Source organism: Haliotis rubra, unplaced genomic scaffold (genome assembly GCF_003918875.1).
Source record: "Haliotis rubra isolate DU_JTF1 unplaced genomic scaffold, ASM391887v1 Scf20, whole genome shotgun sequence".
Classification (NCBI taxonomy): domain Eukaryota; kingdom Metazoa; phylum Mollusca; class Gastropoda; order Lepetellida; family Haliotidae; genus Haliotis; species Haliotis rubra.
In genome coordinates this window covers 2,566,212-2,584,471 of record NW_025766003.1, presented here as the reverse complement: position 1 = coordinate 2,584,471, position 18,260 = coordinate 2,566,212, and positions in this window count along the sequence as shown.

Below are 18,260 nucleotides of genomic sequence, written 5' to 3'. Positions count from 1 at the left end.
ACAAACCACCCGTCCCCTCGTTAGCTCATCCCGTCGAAGACATAGAAACGACCCGCCCCATGGGTACAATATAGGGAGCCTTCTTCTTGTTTCCCCTGCCGTGATACTGCTGGAATATTGCTATTGCGGCTTAAAACCATTTTCTCTCACTCTTCTTTTGACGAGGGAGGCATACGTTTTGTCAACGTGCATTTCCTTGTTTAAAAAAACCCGACCCACCCTCTCTAAACAAACACGTCTCCCAATTGCGTAGATCGATGTTCATGACTTTGATCACTGGATTTTCTGGTCCGCACTCTGTCATTTGCAGACCGCCGCCATATAGCTGGACTATTGCTGAGTGCGGCATAAAACTCAACACACTCACTCACACACTCACTCACTAATGCATGCACGCATGGAGGCTAAAAAACGACTTTGGCCTGTCGCAGCGCTACGAACGCTTTGTCGGTGGGAATCTTCTTAAGGCGTACCAAATAGGCTTCAACAACCTAGTAACGAGATCAACCAAACGAATGTCGAAATGTAGAACCCAAACACCAGGAAGCAGTCACATGGAACAGTAATGCTCCTAACCACATCTAATTTGCCTTCGATACTTGAATACATTTTCATTATAGAGGTTGTGCAGCCGAGGGAGACCCGGGGCGGTGAGCAACAACCAAACCAAACCATCGATTCTAAACAAAAGGAAGATAAATCACGTCACTGTTCATTTGTAATAGATGTATGTCTTTGGATACGGACACACATATACTGGAATATATGTAACAGGAGACTGGTAAAGTCTAAGAGTGCCATGGCCAACGTTGGCGATACCCCAGACTAACGCTTAGTCTCTGAATATATACAATTTTGATAGGAACAAATAAACTCATTTGAAAAGGAGCCTCAGTTAGATGTGAAATTCAACTTCGTGTCACCCAATGTGCTTGTTAATTAAGAGTTGACAGGTGCAAACGTGAGGCAAGATTCCAGACCACTAGTGAGGATGTTGGTCCGGCCAGCCATGGAAGTTAGATATGTTTACTTTGTAGTCCGACCCCTAAAGTGAGTTAGTTTTCTTGCAGATTATAACAAATCCTGAATCTGAGGAAATCTAGACTTGCTTCATTTAGGGCTTTATCATTGTAGGGAGGGCTAGGCAGAAGGGAAAATAATGTGGTTCAGGGACTGCGAGATAGACAAGCGATACCCTTTTAATATTCCCCCTTCTTGAAACCCATCTGGTCCTGTCGGTATGTGTCAAACACAGGAGCTATCAGACCACGTGTTCCTTTCAGGGAACATTCCTCCAGCATTTCCACCACCGTATCAGGTTTTGTATTTTTTTATAATTACGTAACCTATTGGCACCAAGGTCCTGATTGTACAGGCTAAAACTTTCAACTTCTCCCAGCGAGGCGGAACGTCGAAAGTAAATCTTGTCGATTTACTTTGCAGTTGTTGATTACATTCCAGCTGACAAGCTGTCACTTGGGACCATGAAGAGCGGCAAATAGATCAACTCATCGCTATACCATAAACACTTAAAGAGCAGCCTGATTTGCGTGGTTTGATTGACGTCATGAATGAAATGGTTCAAGTTTGACACATTTATCAGTTAAGTTTTATATTACATTATCAGTTTAGTAAATGTTTTAGGAAGCAAATACTTTTCTGTGACCGCCGATGGAAATTACAGAAAAAAGACTGAAGTGGATTTTGTAATATTTGAAACACAATTTCACTTCTAAGTGATATGGACGATGAATGAATGACCGACCGACCGACCGACCGACCAAACGAATGGACGAACAAACAAACGCACGCATGCACGCATGCACGCGCGCACGCACGCACGCACGCACGGACGGACGGACGGACGGATGGACATACTTTCATATTTGCATGAGCATGAAGACGAAATCAAATTACATTTCATAGTTTTACTTTAAACTTTTTGGAGCATGATGGGCGAGAAGATTGACACATACATGCATTGTGTTCTTTCGATTAAACAATAACCCTCACTAACGCAATGTGTGCCAAAGATGTCGTAGAAGAAGGTGTAACTGAAATGATAAAACGTGTTGAGAACATCCGTTTTAGACCTTCGGCGTGTCTGACGGGCCCACTACGATGAAGTAGTGTAGTTTGATGACAACGTCAACAGCATGTTGGTCTGGTCAGAACCATTTACAACTGTAAACATTTCTTGCAGATTTCTTGAGGTTAAATTGTCCTAGGAGATGTATTATACAAGGAGCTAAGTGAATATGTTTATTTTCCTGAAACGTAATCTAGATCTGCCAAAGTCATTGCATTGTAGACTTGCTCTTTTTCCATATTTACAGAATATGTATGGGACACAAGCGTAGCGTCTGATACAGGATAAATACGAGGTTTTGTCATTCAGCCTCTCATACACGCTTTCTCAAAATAACACAAACAACAATATAGTGTTCTTATGGATAAGGGGCGGTGGGGTAGCCTAGTGGTTAAAGCGTTCGCTCGTCAGGCTGAAGACACGGGTTCGATTCCCCACATCGGTACAATGGGTGAAGCCAATTTCTGGTGTCCCGCGCTGTGATATTGCTGGAATATTGCTAAAAGCGGCGTAAAACTAAACTCACACTCACTCACTCTTGTGGATAAGAATAATGATTTAGTTTCACTGTTGGCACTGTGAGTGTGTTTCATTCAATATATACTAATCGCCATTTCTTAAAACAGCAATAATCCGATATTGTGAATAAACCCGACAAAAATCGGAGCCAAATGAACTATTTTCAAGATGCAACATACGATGCCAATGATATTCTGGGAACATGATGAAAAGTGCAAAGTAGGCTCTTAACACAGTCATCAGCAAACATCACTGAGAGTGTATTTACGTGTTTAATAGGAGCGGTGTGTGTGAAAAGATATTTCTTTCTCACTTGTCTAGCAGAAGCGCACGTGCATGGTGTGTTGCATGCGGGATACGGTGTGGTGGGTGTTTATCGCGCGACACTACTGCGTGTGAGCTAATAGAACCATGCTGTTATGTCAAGGAAACTTTTACAACACATGCTTGTATTGGTTGTTTTCTTGACTCCGGGAGATAACTTTCCGCTGTGTAGACCACACTGAGACAAGATGTCTCTAGGTGCTCGCCTGTTCTCGAGTCGGCCATGAAAGAAGGGATTCTCCCTATAGCTTTGTCAGACATGCGTGCAACAGAGCAACAATGAAAGCATTCTTGCAGTTTGTATAAATAACTGTATTAAGTTCCTCTTGCGTGCCCTTCGTGTTCGATCCCTGCATAGGTTTACGTTTTTATCTGTAGTGTTGGAAATACGTAGGCAGGAGTGACAAGAATGACGTACGTACCTTCTAGCCCGAACCTTCCGCCCAGACCATTCTGCAATGCTAAAGCCCTAAAAGAAGCAAGTCTAGATTCTGAATCTCCTCACTCACTGGGGCTCCTTTTCAATTGAAAAAGACATGTTTGTTTCTGACAGAATTATTAACATTCATAGACTAAGCGTAAGTCTACGTAGCTCTTTGAATGTTCTCATAACGCATGTGTGAATCTATAGGAGCACACGTGGATGTAGTCTGTCGTACAGACCCTGAAGCAAATATATCCAAGAAAGCCCACGCAAGTCTAGAAAATGTGGCAAGTCTAAATTTCCTCAGCTGAAAATGAGGAAAATCTCAGGGCTCCTTTTCATTATATTATATTTTTCTTTACTATGAACATTTTTCAGTAAAATATGTTCATTTCAGAGACTAGTTGTTAGTCTAACGTGGATGCTCTACCACCCAACACCATTTTCTGAGCATTCAGAACATATACACATTTGGCAGACAAAATGTAAATGTATAAAAGCATATAACTTATGTATAAAAACATAAACGTGAAGGTCCGGTTTAGAATTGGTCTTCAGTAACCCATGATTGTCGCAAGAGGCGACTAACGGGATCGGGTGGTCAGGCTCGCTGACTTGGTTGACACATGTCATCGTATCCCAGTTGCGTAGATCGATGCTCACTGTTTTGTTGATCACTGGATTGTCTGGTCCAGACTTAATTATTTACAGACCGCCGCCATATAGCTGGAAAATTGCTGAGTGCAGTGTAAAACAACAAACCAAAATATAAACCTATGTTATATATTTGTAATGGGATCAATGCTATGCGTGCTCGTTTTCGTATTTATTACTGGCATCTGTCATAGACACTGAAGGTGTGAAACACGGAAATTTCTGAAGTCAGCATGAAGCAAACCTAGCAAGATTTAGCTCTCCATCGTTCGTCACATATTATGTTTTGTGTCAAATATGTACTATCACACTATAATGTGTGAACGCCAGGGAATAACTGCACTCGATTATATGCGTAAGCAGATTCCACAGGGTGTTAATTAAGGCAATATAGGGGTGACCAGTATATGAAGGGGCTACTGAAAATCAGATATGACACCAGGTGCTCGCGATAAGAATTTTTGCAACAAACTATGAGTGAGTGAGTTTAGTTTTAAGCCCCATTAGCAATATTCAAGAAATAACACGGCGGGGGGACACTAGAAATGGGCTTCACACATTGTACCCATGGAATGAATCGAACCCAGGTCTTCGGCTTGACGAGCGGACGCTTTCACCACATGGCTAACCTACCGCCCCTGTAACCATATGTGTATTTCATACTGTCAATCGTTGAGAAAGGAATACCTTTCCTCACATTTTAGTATCTGGGGTCGTCCCATCGGCTGTTTCAGTGGGAGGTGGTTACTGAGATTTGAAACCTTTGACTGACAAATCGGAATCGAGAACTTTCCACATTCATGAAATAAAAATAACAAAAATTACGATTAACAGTACTTGATTTTTCGATGAGACCACATGCAACGCTACTTCTCATCAGCCGTGATACGCATGTAGATCACCAGATTTCAGGTTCTTCTTCCATGTTTACAGTAGCATCTTTCCACACACCGATACTGCTGGGGACTGTGTGGCCCAACAACATCATCCGATGTTTCCTTTACACACCTGCAACACGATTTCCTTTCTGGAAACCTTTTTTCTTGTTGTTTTTACCATTATCGCTTTCGAGATTCTTCTCCCTCCAGTGAATGTTTGTCCCAAGTGATACTCCCTTCACAATGGTAAATGCACGGTGAAATATACCATGTTATACCTTACACTGATTCAGCCAAGATGCGAGAGTTGAAAACTATTAAATGTTCTTCTGAGGTTAAATAATGGTATTTAACATGAACAATAACAACCACACAAGTATATCACTGCTCGAATGCCTTGCCTGGGCCATCAACGATTAAAGGAGGGGTGGGGAAAGGGGGTGGGGAAAGGGGTAGCTCTTGGAGGATGTGAACTAGATGTTTGGAATTCATAAAGACGATATTTATATAAGGGAAGGAGATGCAGGTGTGTTTACATGGCCACTGCATGTTTAGCGAGACTGGCACATCAGAAAACATTGTACCATGTCAGAAGGTTTCAGCAGCACATGTCTTCAAGAACATCAGATTATTTCATGCTGGAGAACAAATACATACATACAAAAAAGTCTCACACAACTAAAATAAAAACATGTACAGATTCGTTCATATGCCTTCCCAATGGTTATTTCATAAGGATTTTTGAAAAAGCAATGAGAATTCGTAAACATCGGAAGTCTTCATGTATGCAATAGGTTTGAGAAGGACGAAATTCAGATTTTTATCACAAATCTGCTAATGTAATGCTCGGTCTCTTCACAGAAAACACACGAAGGAAGAAAATATGGTATTTTAGTTGGAATTGTTGGAGAAAGAAATGAGCATGAAATGCCCGGGCTTTTCACCGCCTTCCAGAAGCATGTAAAGATCGATGGCATTCGTGTCGTCTGCCATAAGGTTCGAGAAGAACATGTATATTTTTTATGACAATTTAACAGTTTTCAAATACTCCGGTATGAGGAACTTCTTGTTCACATGCAACACGCTTCGAGAAGGAATGTACATTTATTTCGTGTCCATCAGCGTGCTCATTAATGGAGTCTTGAAATAGAGAACTACAAAAAACAAAAGATGTGTGTTTTTCTGGTACACTACAAATATGGTTCAGGCACCAAACGCACATTTGTTTTCGTGGCCAGCGAATAGCTCTATATGAAGCGCTTAGATACAAATACACACGCCAACACTCGCACTGGTTTAGGATACGAACTCAAGGTTATAACCACACGAGTCTTCGCCCCACAAACACAAACACCCTGCATCGTTACTGCCAACACACTAGAACACCTTGGTCAAGCCACGGCACCCGGCACGTGTTTGTTGTGTTAGCGAGATCAGAATGAGAGGAATCTGACTGATGGCTGGATTGTGCAAGGTGAGATCACCACCAACACACCTGGTAACACGGGGAATCACACATTCCTCATCCTCCATAACAACGCACTGTGCACTCCGGGGAAAGAGGGCGTATCTTCTTCAACATCCTATGTACCCACTTACACTGACACCATACTGTGACTTTTCCTTTCCTAAAGTTTTTGAAACATCAGAGTGTGTGAGCGTACTTCTGTCGCGAGGAATTATTTCAATTTGTCCTGTAACTCTTGACTAATAGTCACATTCTAGTCCTCGCTAGCTGTACGACAAGATGGGTGCTTTGTTACCAGATTGTGGGTTGGAATTAAGGTTCATTACCATAAACACTTCCTGTCCTTACACTACGGGTGTTCATAGAAGGATAGTGCCAATAATGACATTACAATGATCAATGTATAACCTAATTTTACTGTTGGTCACCTGAATGTCCTCATGGACCATCAATCGGTGACATGAAGTCAAATGGCTCCTTGCAGGCACACAGTGTATTTCACAGACAAATGGTAGTTTTCATCTTCAAACAGACACAAATATCTAAACACTCCCTGGCAAGCCAATACCTCCTTCAGTATAAGGGCATACAAACGAAGATAGTCACTCCTTTCCTTTCTAACATTTTTTATATTTTTTTATTTAAACCAAAAACGGCTTTCAAATGTTTTCATTTCAGATAACAAGTTGGTATCGCGAACACCTGGTATCATCACTATTTGATAGTGATTCATGAACACATGCTCTGTCATCGCGTCGCATGTTGACAATCACTGGATTGTCTGATCAGGACACCGTACAGCTGTAATACTGCTGCAACAAATACATACCAATGATATAGTCAGAATTGTACAATCAACTCTTTTAGCAGAGATGTCTCATGGATGTGGAAAGGGTTTTTGTCGCTTCTATTCATAGATTCAAAACCCGTGAAGGTCCGGGTTAGAATGAACTTTCAGTAACCCATGCTTGTCGTAAGAGGCGACTAACGGGATCGGGTGGTCGGGATCACTGGCTTGGTTGACATGTCATCGGTTCCCAATTGCGCAGATCGATGTTCACGCTGTTGATCACTGGATTGTCTGGTTCAGACTCAATTATTTACAGACCGCCGCCATATAGCTGGAATATTGCTGAGTGCGGCGTAAAACTAAACTCACTCACTCACTCATAGATTCAAAGAACAATCATAAACTTGATAACACGTCATTCATTTGCCAAACAAACAGTTGTTAAATGACAAACGACGAGGAGGAAGTTGGTTAACATGTTGTGGATTGTTTGATCCTCTCAATCCTCATATTGACTCATCAGAGTGCTCATATTGGATCCTTTGTCATTAAACGGAACTAATTAATATTATTACTTGAGGAGGTTGAAAGAGAATTTACATCCAAATGGGTACACAGGAAACAGTTTTAAGGTTGCCATTGTCCGTATTTATCGAAGTAAAAACACATACGGACGTCAAACGTTCAATTGTTGTAACTCTAATGGGAATTGACGACACGGAGTATGCACTAATGCCCAAACTCCTTAGCAACGTGTTGAGTTAAAGAATTGGATTAAAAACAACTAAACCAGAAGCCAATATGAACAGCTTAAGCTGCCAGGGTAGTTTAAACATTTAAAGAAAACTGAAAGTGGTTGAGATAAGTGCTTCGTAAACGTAGCGTCGAAAACACCTAACTGAGATGCACCCCTTGGTTCTTTTATCTGCGTCCCGTCAGAAGGTTTACATACGAACATATGTGACAAATATAAGGGTAGGGTTAATACTGTTTGTGTGTCTTCAGAAATTCAGATGTGGGATAAACATATAAGGTGCCTCACCCCCACGGACGATGCCAGCTGGTCACGTTTCTCGTCCTGCGGGGGCGCTATGGCACCATCAACAGGTGACTCGGGAATTTCATTGATAAATGAGCATACTTCAGGGTTGTTTTGACACGTACAGCTTATTTACGTTGCGCAAATGGTGGGATATAAATTATGAATCATAACAGAAATGTGGATGGGTTGTGAATTACAGGCAAAGAAATGGCTATAGTTAGATATGTGAATGCCATAAAAACAGGAGTGTCGGTGGTGGGAGGGAGTGGGTTGGGAGGGGGCAGCGTTAGGGTCAACGTAGGGGGAACACGTGTGCGCGTGCCGAGTATTGTGTTTACATACCTTGAATACATTGCAAAACAGATACTGTCGAATTCTTGAAATAATCTGGGAGATAGGAAGGGAATTATTCTCTGGTCGTGTTGTCCTGCATGATTTATCTTTACGAACACAACCATAGACACTTGTTAGGTATAGACTCTCCATTTTCTTTCAACATATTTAAAGGGGGAAGTATGAAAACGGGTATTTTCATTTTGTATGAAAACGGGTATTTTCATTTTATAGCATTTGGCAAAATGGGCACAAAGCTAAGATTAAGCTGTTCTTGGTATTTAGGCATGATATAACTAATAACGGCCATTAGCTTGCACGGGTCCGAATTGGAAATGCGTTTTCAGAGGGTTTGGTATGTGTAATCACCACGACGAGAGCCGACAGCACCGGGTTACAACGGAGTCACCAGTTCTCCCTGCATCTTATATGAACCATGCTGTTCATACTGTTTACCTCTGGTGAAGTCCATTCTGAATACTTACTGGCAATGGTGCTTAGGGACCTATAATTGCTATTTGCTGTCTGCACAGTTACTGAGAATATTGAGCTATTTTAACATGCCCAATGATCAATTGTAACCCCAAAGATAAAATTGTGGTTCATGAAGTGCGACGGTGAAGGTCGTTTACGGCATTTTACCGTAACGCCGATTGGAGCAGTATCTTCGTTGTCTGCGTGTCAGAAGGAACGCACGAGCGAACTTACCAACGTTCGTTCATCAGAGACAATTTAGGATTCGAACCCATCACCAAATAATCCAGACACGTCCACTCGTTCTCAAACAAATATATTCGCACCGTATATATTCAGTCATCAATAAAAAATCTCTAAAAATCTTTCCGAATCTTACGACGTAATAGACTGTAATGCGCGGCAGTTAAAAAAACAAGATGGCGAACTGCACAGGTAAATGGGATTATATTTTGAAATTGTGGGGGAGTCGTTTTTGTAATCTAGAGCTGGTGAACATAATTCTTGTATGGCAGATGTTTAAATACCTTCTCATTACCTCAGCCATAAATCAGTCGAAAGGTATGTTTACGTGGAAAACTGATGCGTGAAAATTTGTTTGGAATTCTAATCCCCTCTTCACTCCAGCGTGAAACAGTCGCAAAGAGGCCAATTATTTCGCCTCCTAAAAATACCCCAATACGATCTATTTTAAGTATTCACATTAGAGCCTTCATCTAACGAGTGCTTTTATATTGCTGGTTTGATCTCGGGTTTCCCACGCGGCACTACAGTGAAATTCTCCGCACTGATTTGTATCTTTCTCGTGCACCTGTTGAAAACTGCGATTCCATTACACATGCAACTACGTACTTGAGACATTTTATCTGTTGGTTTAATTCATTTTAATACGATTATGTTGGGTGTTGGTTTGACCTTGTCGCATGAACCACGCCCAAGAATGACATTAGATTAGGGAATGTTTAAAGTGTGTGCATGAACTTGTTTAATGTCCACACCTAACGTGCAGGGTAAACAGTACGAGAAGAGTTATGCAAAAACTGGAGACGGTTAATCAAAAACTAAGACCAAGTTTCCCACTGTAGGTGGTATTGTCACTGAATTGTGGACTGAAACATACTAAACAGTTACTGTATCACGATACATATTGATTGTATCAGGATACGGTGTGGTAGCCTAGTGGTTAAAGCGTTCGTTCGTTACGCCGAAGATCCGGGTTCGATTCCCCACATGGCTACAATGTGTGAAGCCCATTTCTGGTGTCCGGCATGATATTGCTGGAAAATAACTAAAAGCCCCGTAAAACTAAACTCACTCACTCACGATATGTATTGAATGTATCACGATACGTATTGGTTGTATCATGATACGTGAGTGACCAGACAATCCAGTGATCAACAGCATGAGAATCGATCTGCGCAATTGGGAACCGATGACATGTGTCAATTAAGTCAGCGAGCCTGACCACCCGATCCCGTTAGTCGCCTCTTACGACAAGCATGGGTTACTGAAGACCAATATTCTAACTCGGACCTTCACGGGTGTCATGATACGTATTGATTGTATATCGATACGTATTCATTGTACCACGATACGTATTCACTGTATATGATACGTACTGATTGTATCTCAATACGTATTGAGTTAATTAAGCACCCCTTGTATTTTTGCAAAGATAGGTTTTCAACACGTACATAAAAAATTTCACGATGGAAAAACATGGGTTTTTCTGACCCGTATGATCCTTTGACTCATAATATACGACAACATGATTGGAATCCATGTTGATTTTACGATGATAATTTGCTCATTTAAATAAAACATACTGGTTTTCAAACAGAACAATATCTGTACAAGTATGGTCCTGGAATGTTTAATGTTGAATTTATTGGTGAATGTGAACATTCAAAATGTCATTTTGCGTGTCGTACACGATTCAAGGTCAATACCGAGTGTAACCTCCATGTGACTGTATGACTGACAGCACTCTCCTCCTCATACCCCCTGTCAGCCTCCTGATCCTCTGAAGGGGCAGTCTACGCCATTCCTCGTGTAAAGCAGCTTCCAATTGGGCCAGGTTCTGTACAGGAGGATCCCTTTGTTGCACGCAACGACCAATCATGTCCCAGATATGCTCCAAAGGGTTAAGATCGGGGCTCATTCAATCGTGAGATATGTCAGGGGTGCTTTAAGTTTAGATGAAACCAAAAACATAAACATGATTAAAACACAATTATCATTTATTCATGACATATAATATACATTGCTGATTATGAAAAAAATAAATAAACAAAATTATAAGCGTACAATCGCAAATCAAAGTGCAATATTTTGTACTTGGGTTTACTTCCCTTATCTAAGTTTTTGTGTATACTTGTACTCTTGATTCCATTTCAAGTGGGGAATCACCGCCGGAGATGGTTGACGTCAGTAATTACGCATGCGTGCTAAAGACTTGATATTCGGACATTGATGATTATTTACTTCAGTATCAACATTACAAGACAACATATACCAGTCGTTGCTCATTGTATCAACCTCTGGTTTGCCTGAGCCAGGCTCGAACACATACACAAAATAATATCGCACTCATGTCTGGACAACCGCTTAAAGACGAATCAGAGTCAAACGGCTTGTGCTGTTTGATAACTTGAGATGATGTTTCTGATATTCGTCAACAGCTGAAAATATATCAGAAAATGAAGGAAAATAGCTCTTTTAATAGCGCACATTGAAGGCAAAACACCGTTAGGATAACTGTACACGTATGTTTCAATGTCAGCCATCTTGATAAGATGTTAACCACATTATATCGAAAAAGGATCTCTTAGAGAAGTTCCAGATACTTCCATAGAGTGTTGTTATGACATGTTGGTGCAATAAGATCCCTCCACATCTCCGAAGGCTTATAACTGCAATATTAATAAAACGGCATATACTGTTGAAACTCGCATCGTCGGAGATTTAATTGAAATCATATTCTTCCACCTCAAGATATTTCGTGAAAGGTCAGTAAGAAGGAAGGGAGAACAGGTTTATTCCTGTATTTTGTCTGAGAGTATGATGAAAGGTAGTTCGTACGACGGCAATTAAATAGGGGATCTAAATTCCTACTGATGTAACGTGCACTCTTTAACTTGATGAGATGCTGCAAATATAACGTTTCATAACCTCACAGGGTGATGCATGTCATACATCATACACTCCTCGTCATACATTCACTACTAGTCATACAACATACACTACTCGTCATACAACATACACTCCTCGTCATACAACACACTTCCCTCATCAAACGATATACACCCCTCGTCATACAACACTCACTAATCGTCATACAACATACACTCCTCGTCATTCAACATACACCCTCGTCACACAACACACTTCCCTCATCAAACAATACACACCCTTCGTCATACAACACTCACTACTCGTCACACAACACACTTCCCTCATCAAACAATATACACCCCTCGTCATACAACACTCACTACTCGTCATACAACATACACTCCTCGTCATACAACATACACCCTCGTCACACAACACACTTCCCTCATCAAACAATATACACCCCTCGTCATATAACACTCACTACTCGTCACACATCACACTTCCCTCGTCAAACAATATACACCCCTCGTCATACAACACTCACTACTCGTCACACAACACACTTCCCTCATCAAACAATATACACCCCTCGTCATACAACACTCACTACTCGTCACACAACACACTTCCCTCATCAAACAATATACACCCCTCGCCATACAACACTCACTACTCGTCACACAACACACTTCCCTCATCAAACAATATACACCCCACGTTATACAACACTCACTACTCGTCAAACACCATACAGCACCCGTTATACACTACTCGCCATACAACAGACACAGCTCCTCATAAACACACCACTCGTCAAACAAAATGCACCACTCGTCAAACACAATGCACCACTCGTCAAACAACACATACCAGTTGTCATACAACCTGTATCATTTGTCATTCAACATAGGCTACACGTCATACAACATACACTGCTTGTCATTCAACATACACTCCTCGTCATACAACATACACCCTCGTCACACAACACACTTCCCTCATCAAACAATATACACCCCTCGTCATATAACACTCACTACTCGTCACACAACATGCACTGCTTGTCATTCAACATACACTACTTGTCATTCAACATAAATACACTACTTGTCATTCAACATAGGCTACACGTCATACAACATACACTGCTTGTCATTCAACATACACTACTTGTCATTCAACATAAATACACTACTTGTCATTCAACATTGGCTACACGTCATACAACATACACTGCTTGTCATACAACATACACTACTTGTCATTCAACATACAGCATAAAGAATACGCCAAACACCATACAACATTTATCAAACAATAGTACACATTTAACAGACAACATCGTTTGTCACATATACATAATACAACAAACATTCAACATACAGGATCTAACCGAGAACATGTACCATACGACATTCAAACTCAAACATCAAACAGTTATATCATGTTCTTCAGAAACATGCATTGGGATGACAGAAAGTTGTCGCGTAGTCTGACCGCAGTGTCTCCTGTCTGAAGTAATGGGCGTTGATTCGTGCTTGTAACGCGGGGAAATCGGGGAACAAAACCGAGGACAATTCAATGATATCCAGCAAGCCATTTTGCTGGCGCGGTGAATGCTTACATACAGCATGTCGATGTGTTTGTCATCTTTTAGCCGTTTCTAAGTTGTTTCTACAAACTCTAGTTAAACTCTTGCTACTAGGATGCTTAAACAATTCCTGGAAGCATTCCTATTATGGCAATGGCAGCCCCTACTCGCATTTTGTTATGGCGTATTCATCTCCGGTCAAGCAGGGCAGATGCTCCGGGCCCATGTTTTGACAGAATGACGCTTTTGATTAGCTACGCCTCGAGCTCGGCTGTCAAGTCTCCAAAACGTAACCAAAAGAGTTCTTATGTAAGCGTACGATCAGTCTTAACATTTACATCCGGGTAACTGCCCTGGTGCGCGAGGCACGCAGAGTGCTTAGTTTCCTGACGATGAAAAACCGGTGACGAAGTCGTCTCACATTCCTTAGCGCATGTCAATTACGACTTCCGGCATATACCTTACAAGTTCCAATTACAGATTGCTGTGTAACGAGACATACGGGGCATGTTTTCTTCAAATGCATGTTGTTCGTCTCGAATGATCCGCCTCGGGTGATATAAGCAATTTAATTCATTTTAATCCAGTGGCATTTCCTGAACCCTTGACAATCAGGATATCGTGTAATAAAAGCACATGCCAACCTATGCACATCGTGGGTTGACATCAATCCCCCCTGCGTAATGTTTGTGGAACCCTTGAAAAATTACACGTTTGGGTAGATGGCATTTCTAAGTGATATTTACCGTGGTTTATTGTCCCACTCTCACGTTTTCTCGGCACTGTGAACGAGATCCACGGAGCAGACGACGATCATGGCGCCAGAGCGTGATGTGGGGAGTCGGGCGGTATTTGTGTTATTCCCTTGAGGTGTTTTTTGCTCAGTATGAGTAGATAGAAATGATGGACAAATGATAAGATTCCCCTTTGTTCTTCTCAAAGACTTTCGCTCGTGTGTGCTTTATTATACTCTTCGTATCTTATCTCGGGGCCTCAGAAAGTCAGTTCCTCTCTCTCTGACTTTCCACACATCTCTGAAATAGACATTTTTGACTATGATGTATTTCTCCTCAGCACCGATAGTGTTAGAGCTTCTTGACTTAATGAAGAGTTTTGTGGATGGTTTAGGAGTTTATCAATGTTCATCGTCTATTTCAATGCCACAATATCACAAAGCGAGGAAAAACCTCTATACTCGTCCATCATAAACCACACGATAGCAAACCCATTTACATGATCTTTGAATACAGGACGATACAGGTGTAATGGCACAAGTAGTTCAGAATGATTCTGTCAGTGAGTCGTTGTTATGGGTTGTAGGCTAGATCAGCGAGTAGTGCGTTCTTAGTGAAACTGGAGAGGTGGGGTAGCCTAGCGGTCAAAGCGTTCGCTCGTAACGCCGAAAGCCCGAGTTCATTTCCCACATGGGTGTAACAAGACTAAGGCTTAGTCTCTGAATATATATAATTTTGATAGTAACAAACAAGCCCATTTATATTGAAAAGGAGCCCTAGGGAGACCAGAGCCTGAACCTGAGGAAATCTAGACTTGCTGGTTCAGTGACTGTGAGACAGACTAGGGTGTAATGTGTGAAGCCCATTTCTGCCACCCCCGGAGTGACATTGCTGGTACATTGCTAGAAGCGCCGTATAACCATACAAACTTACTCACTCACTCGTAGTGAAACTAGTCCCACGAGACTTTCTGATTAAAATTACGTTAAACGCAAATCTTCCACCTTATGCAGCCATTTTTAAGATAATATTTCAGTCACACATGGACAAGGGCAAAATACATAGACAAAAATGGACATGGTAACGACAGAGAATACTTGATTCACTGCCGAAACATTCCATGTCACATTATAGGCAAAATGGATATTAAAATCCCTAGTGACGCCAGGTATTCGGGAAAATTGTAAACATCTCCTGCTTCAGGTTCATTGGTTCACGGTGACCTCGAACTCTGCCAGAATGTTGCCTTACAGATCTCAAATTCACCACCTAACATTCTGATCACTACATAAATGACGGAATTTACAAAAATGTGTACATGTAGTTTATAATGTTCAATGCCTAACCGAGTGCTGTTTTCCTCATCAAATGTACCATCACTACATCTTTTTGTTTTCAAATTATCAATGTATGTCCCATCTAAAAAAGATTATGTTAATGTCATAGGTACCACGCATAAACACATAAATCCGATAGCTGCACTTGTAGGATGACTTGTAGTCTGTCTCACAGTCCCTGAACCAGGGGACGGTTGTTTTCGCAAATATTTTCCCGGTCCTTCCAATTCCCTTTCTCATCTACCCTCCCAGAGCATTAATAATAATAAGAATGCAAAGCTGCTTGAGGCCATTGGTTTGTTAAAGATGTTTTTTATTGGTGTCACCAGGAACCTTAGTCTGTTGCACAGTCCCTGAACCACATTATTTTCCCTTCAGCCAAGCCCTCTGCAATACTAAAGCCCTAAATGAAGCAAGTCTAGATTTCCTCAGGTTCTGAATCTCTGGTCTCCCTGAGGCTCCTTTTCAATATAAATGGGCTTGTTTGTTACTATCAGAATTATATATATTCAGAGACTAAATATTAGTCTAGATGACTTGCTGAAACAAGGGTTTGCACAGAGGCGGAACATGCATGCCAAGGCTAGGGTACGCACGTACTACTGAAGTATGCTATATCATTTCTGTATGTCAAAAGATTATGAACGTTCCTCGATAAATATTTGGATAAAATGTTGCTTAATAATATATTTAACCGATCAGAGTCATGGTCACAAAGATATTTGGCTATATATCCTCAACGTCGGTTTACCTCATGAGACATATTCGTCTGAGAAGAAATTCAATCAGACACCACTGTATTTGAACTATTGTATTTGTTATGGCTGATGGGTGTTGCAACACACTTCTTTCGAACTTTGGGTATTATCTAACATGTTTTGCCAATCTACGATTGAGTGATTTCAGCCAGGGGTGGTACTCATGGAATAGATTCTCGGGTATGAGTAGATTACATCGAAGATACAAAATCAGTTTTCCAGTGTAAAACAACACCCAAACAATGATTCCAATAACGTCACAAGCAGCAGACTATCAGAGTTTCAGATAATTATAGGATGTGACATTGGGCCAGATATCTAGATCTCCTCACCAAAAAAATGTGTTAAAAAGACCAAGCCACAAAACCTTTCCACAAGAATCGGAGTTAATTGTACCATTCCGACTATATATCATATGCTTGTCACCTGCGAGTATGACACAAATAGTGATGATACCAGGTGTTCGCAAAAAGGTAGGCATACTCAGGACCACCGGTGACGAGAGTCAGAAACACACGCAAAGGCATGTTAATTGTTTACTTGAACAAACACGGGAACACACTTTTCAAGTCAAAAAGGGCATTGTATTGGATATTCGTTTAGCAGATATTGGAAATGTATTCCACAATTGAACTGTAATTTGTTTCGAAACTTTAAGGCTTTGAATGCAGTTACTCTGATCAAACAACGAGTCTACAAGTGTCACAAGTGTTTCTTTGAAATCCCCGTAGATTGAGAATGCTTGAGTGTGTATGGACGTTGTGGGATGGGAACACTAAAAGAAGGAACTACTTGAATACTGTGATGAAATGTTGCAGTCATTCCTCTTGTCTTGCAGCCTTGTGCGGTTTCAATCTTCACGTATAGATCAAACTATGAAACAGATGTCTCGATTTCACTGGTCTGTGTATTTCTAGTTGAGGTAATTAGAATCAAACCAACAATTTGTATTGCTAGTTGTTTTACGTGTTGCTGGGGCGGTTGGGTAGCCTTGTGGTTAAAGCGTTCGCTCGTCACGCCGAAGACCCGGGTTCGATTCCCCACATGGGTACAATGTGTGAAGTCCATTTCTGATATCCCCCGCCGTGATATTGCTGGAATAGTGCTAAAAGCGGAGCAAAACCATACTCACTCATTTGTTGCTTTGTAGCCGGGCGACAAGAGATACAGTTGCCATTAAGTGTACGCGTTATGGCGTTACAAACTGTGACCGTTTCGTTTACCACATCATTGCGGTAACTCATATCCTTCCCGTGTATATTCACATTAACTGAGCCGAAGAACTCAACGAACAGGCACATTTCACTCTCAGCCTAAAAATATTAAATTAGGTTTGTTTGAACAAGTACAATTCATAAAGAAAAGAATTTGTTTCTACATATTCCATAGATTATTTCTCCTCGACAATTTGTGATGTGGGAATTTGTCATGTGAATCTAAAATATATATGCTGTGAATTCCAGGACGTGTGCGATGACTTTGATGAAAAACGGCACTCGTGATTTTGTCAATATCATCCAATATGGCCGCCGCTCACCTCGACCATTCTGTTTATGTTCTTCTTACAGATTTTTACCTAACTTTTAGAGGTTTGCTCTGACTAATATTAGTGTTACAGCGGAAATATTACGGAACAGAAAATGTTCCTCTGAATCCAAACATGTAAGTATAAAGTAGGGGGTTTATTTCCATTTTGAAGTGAGTGTTCAAGAGCACGGACATTTTACA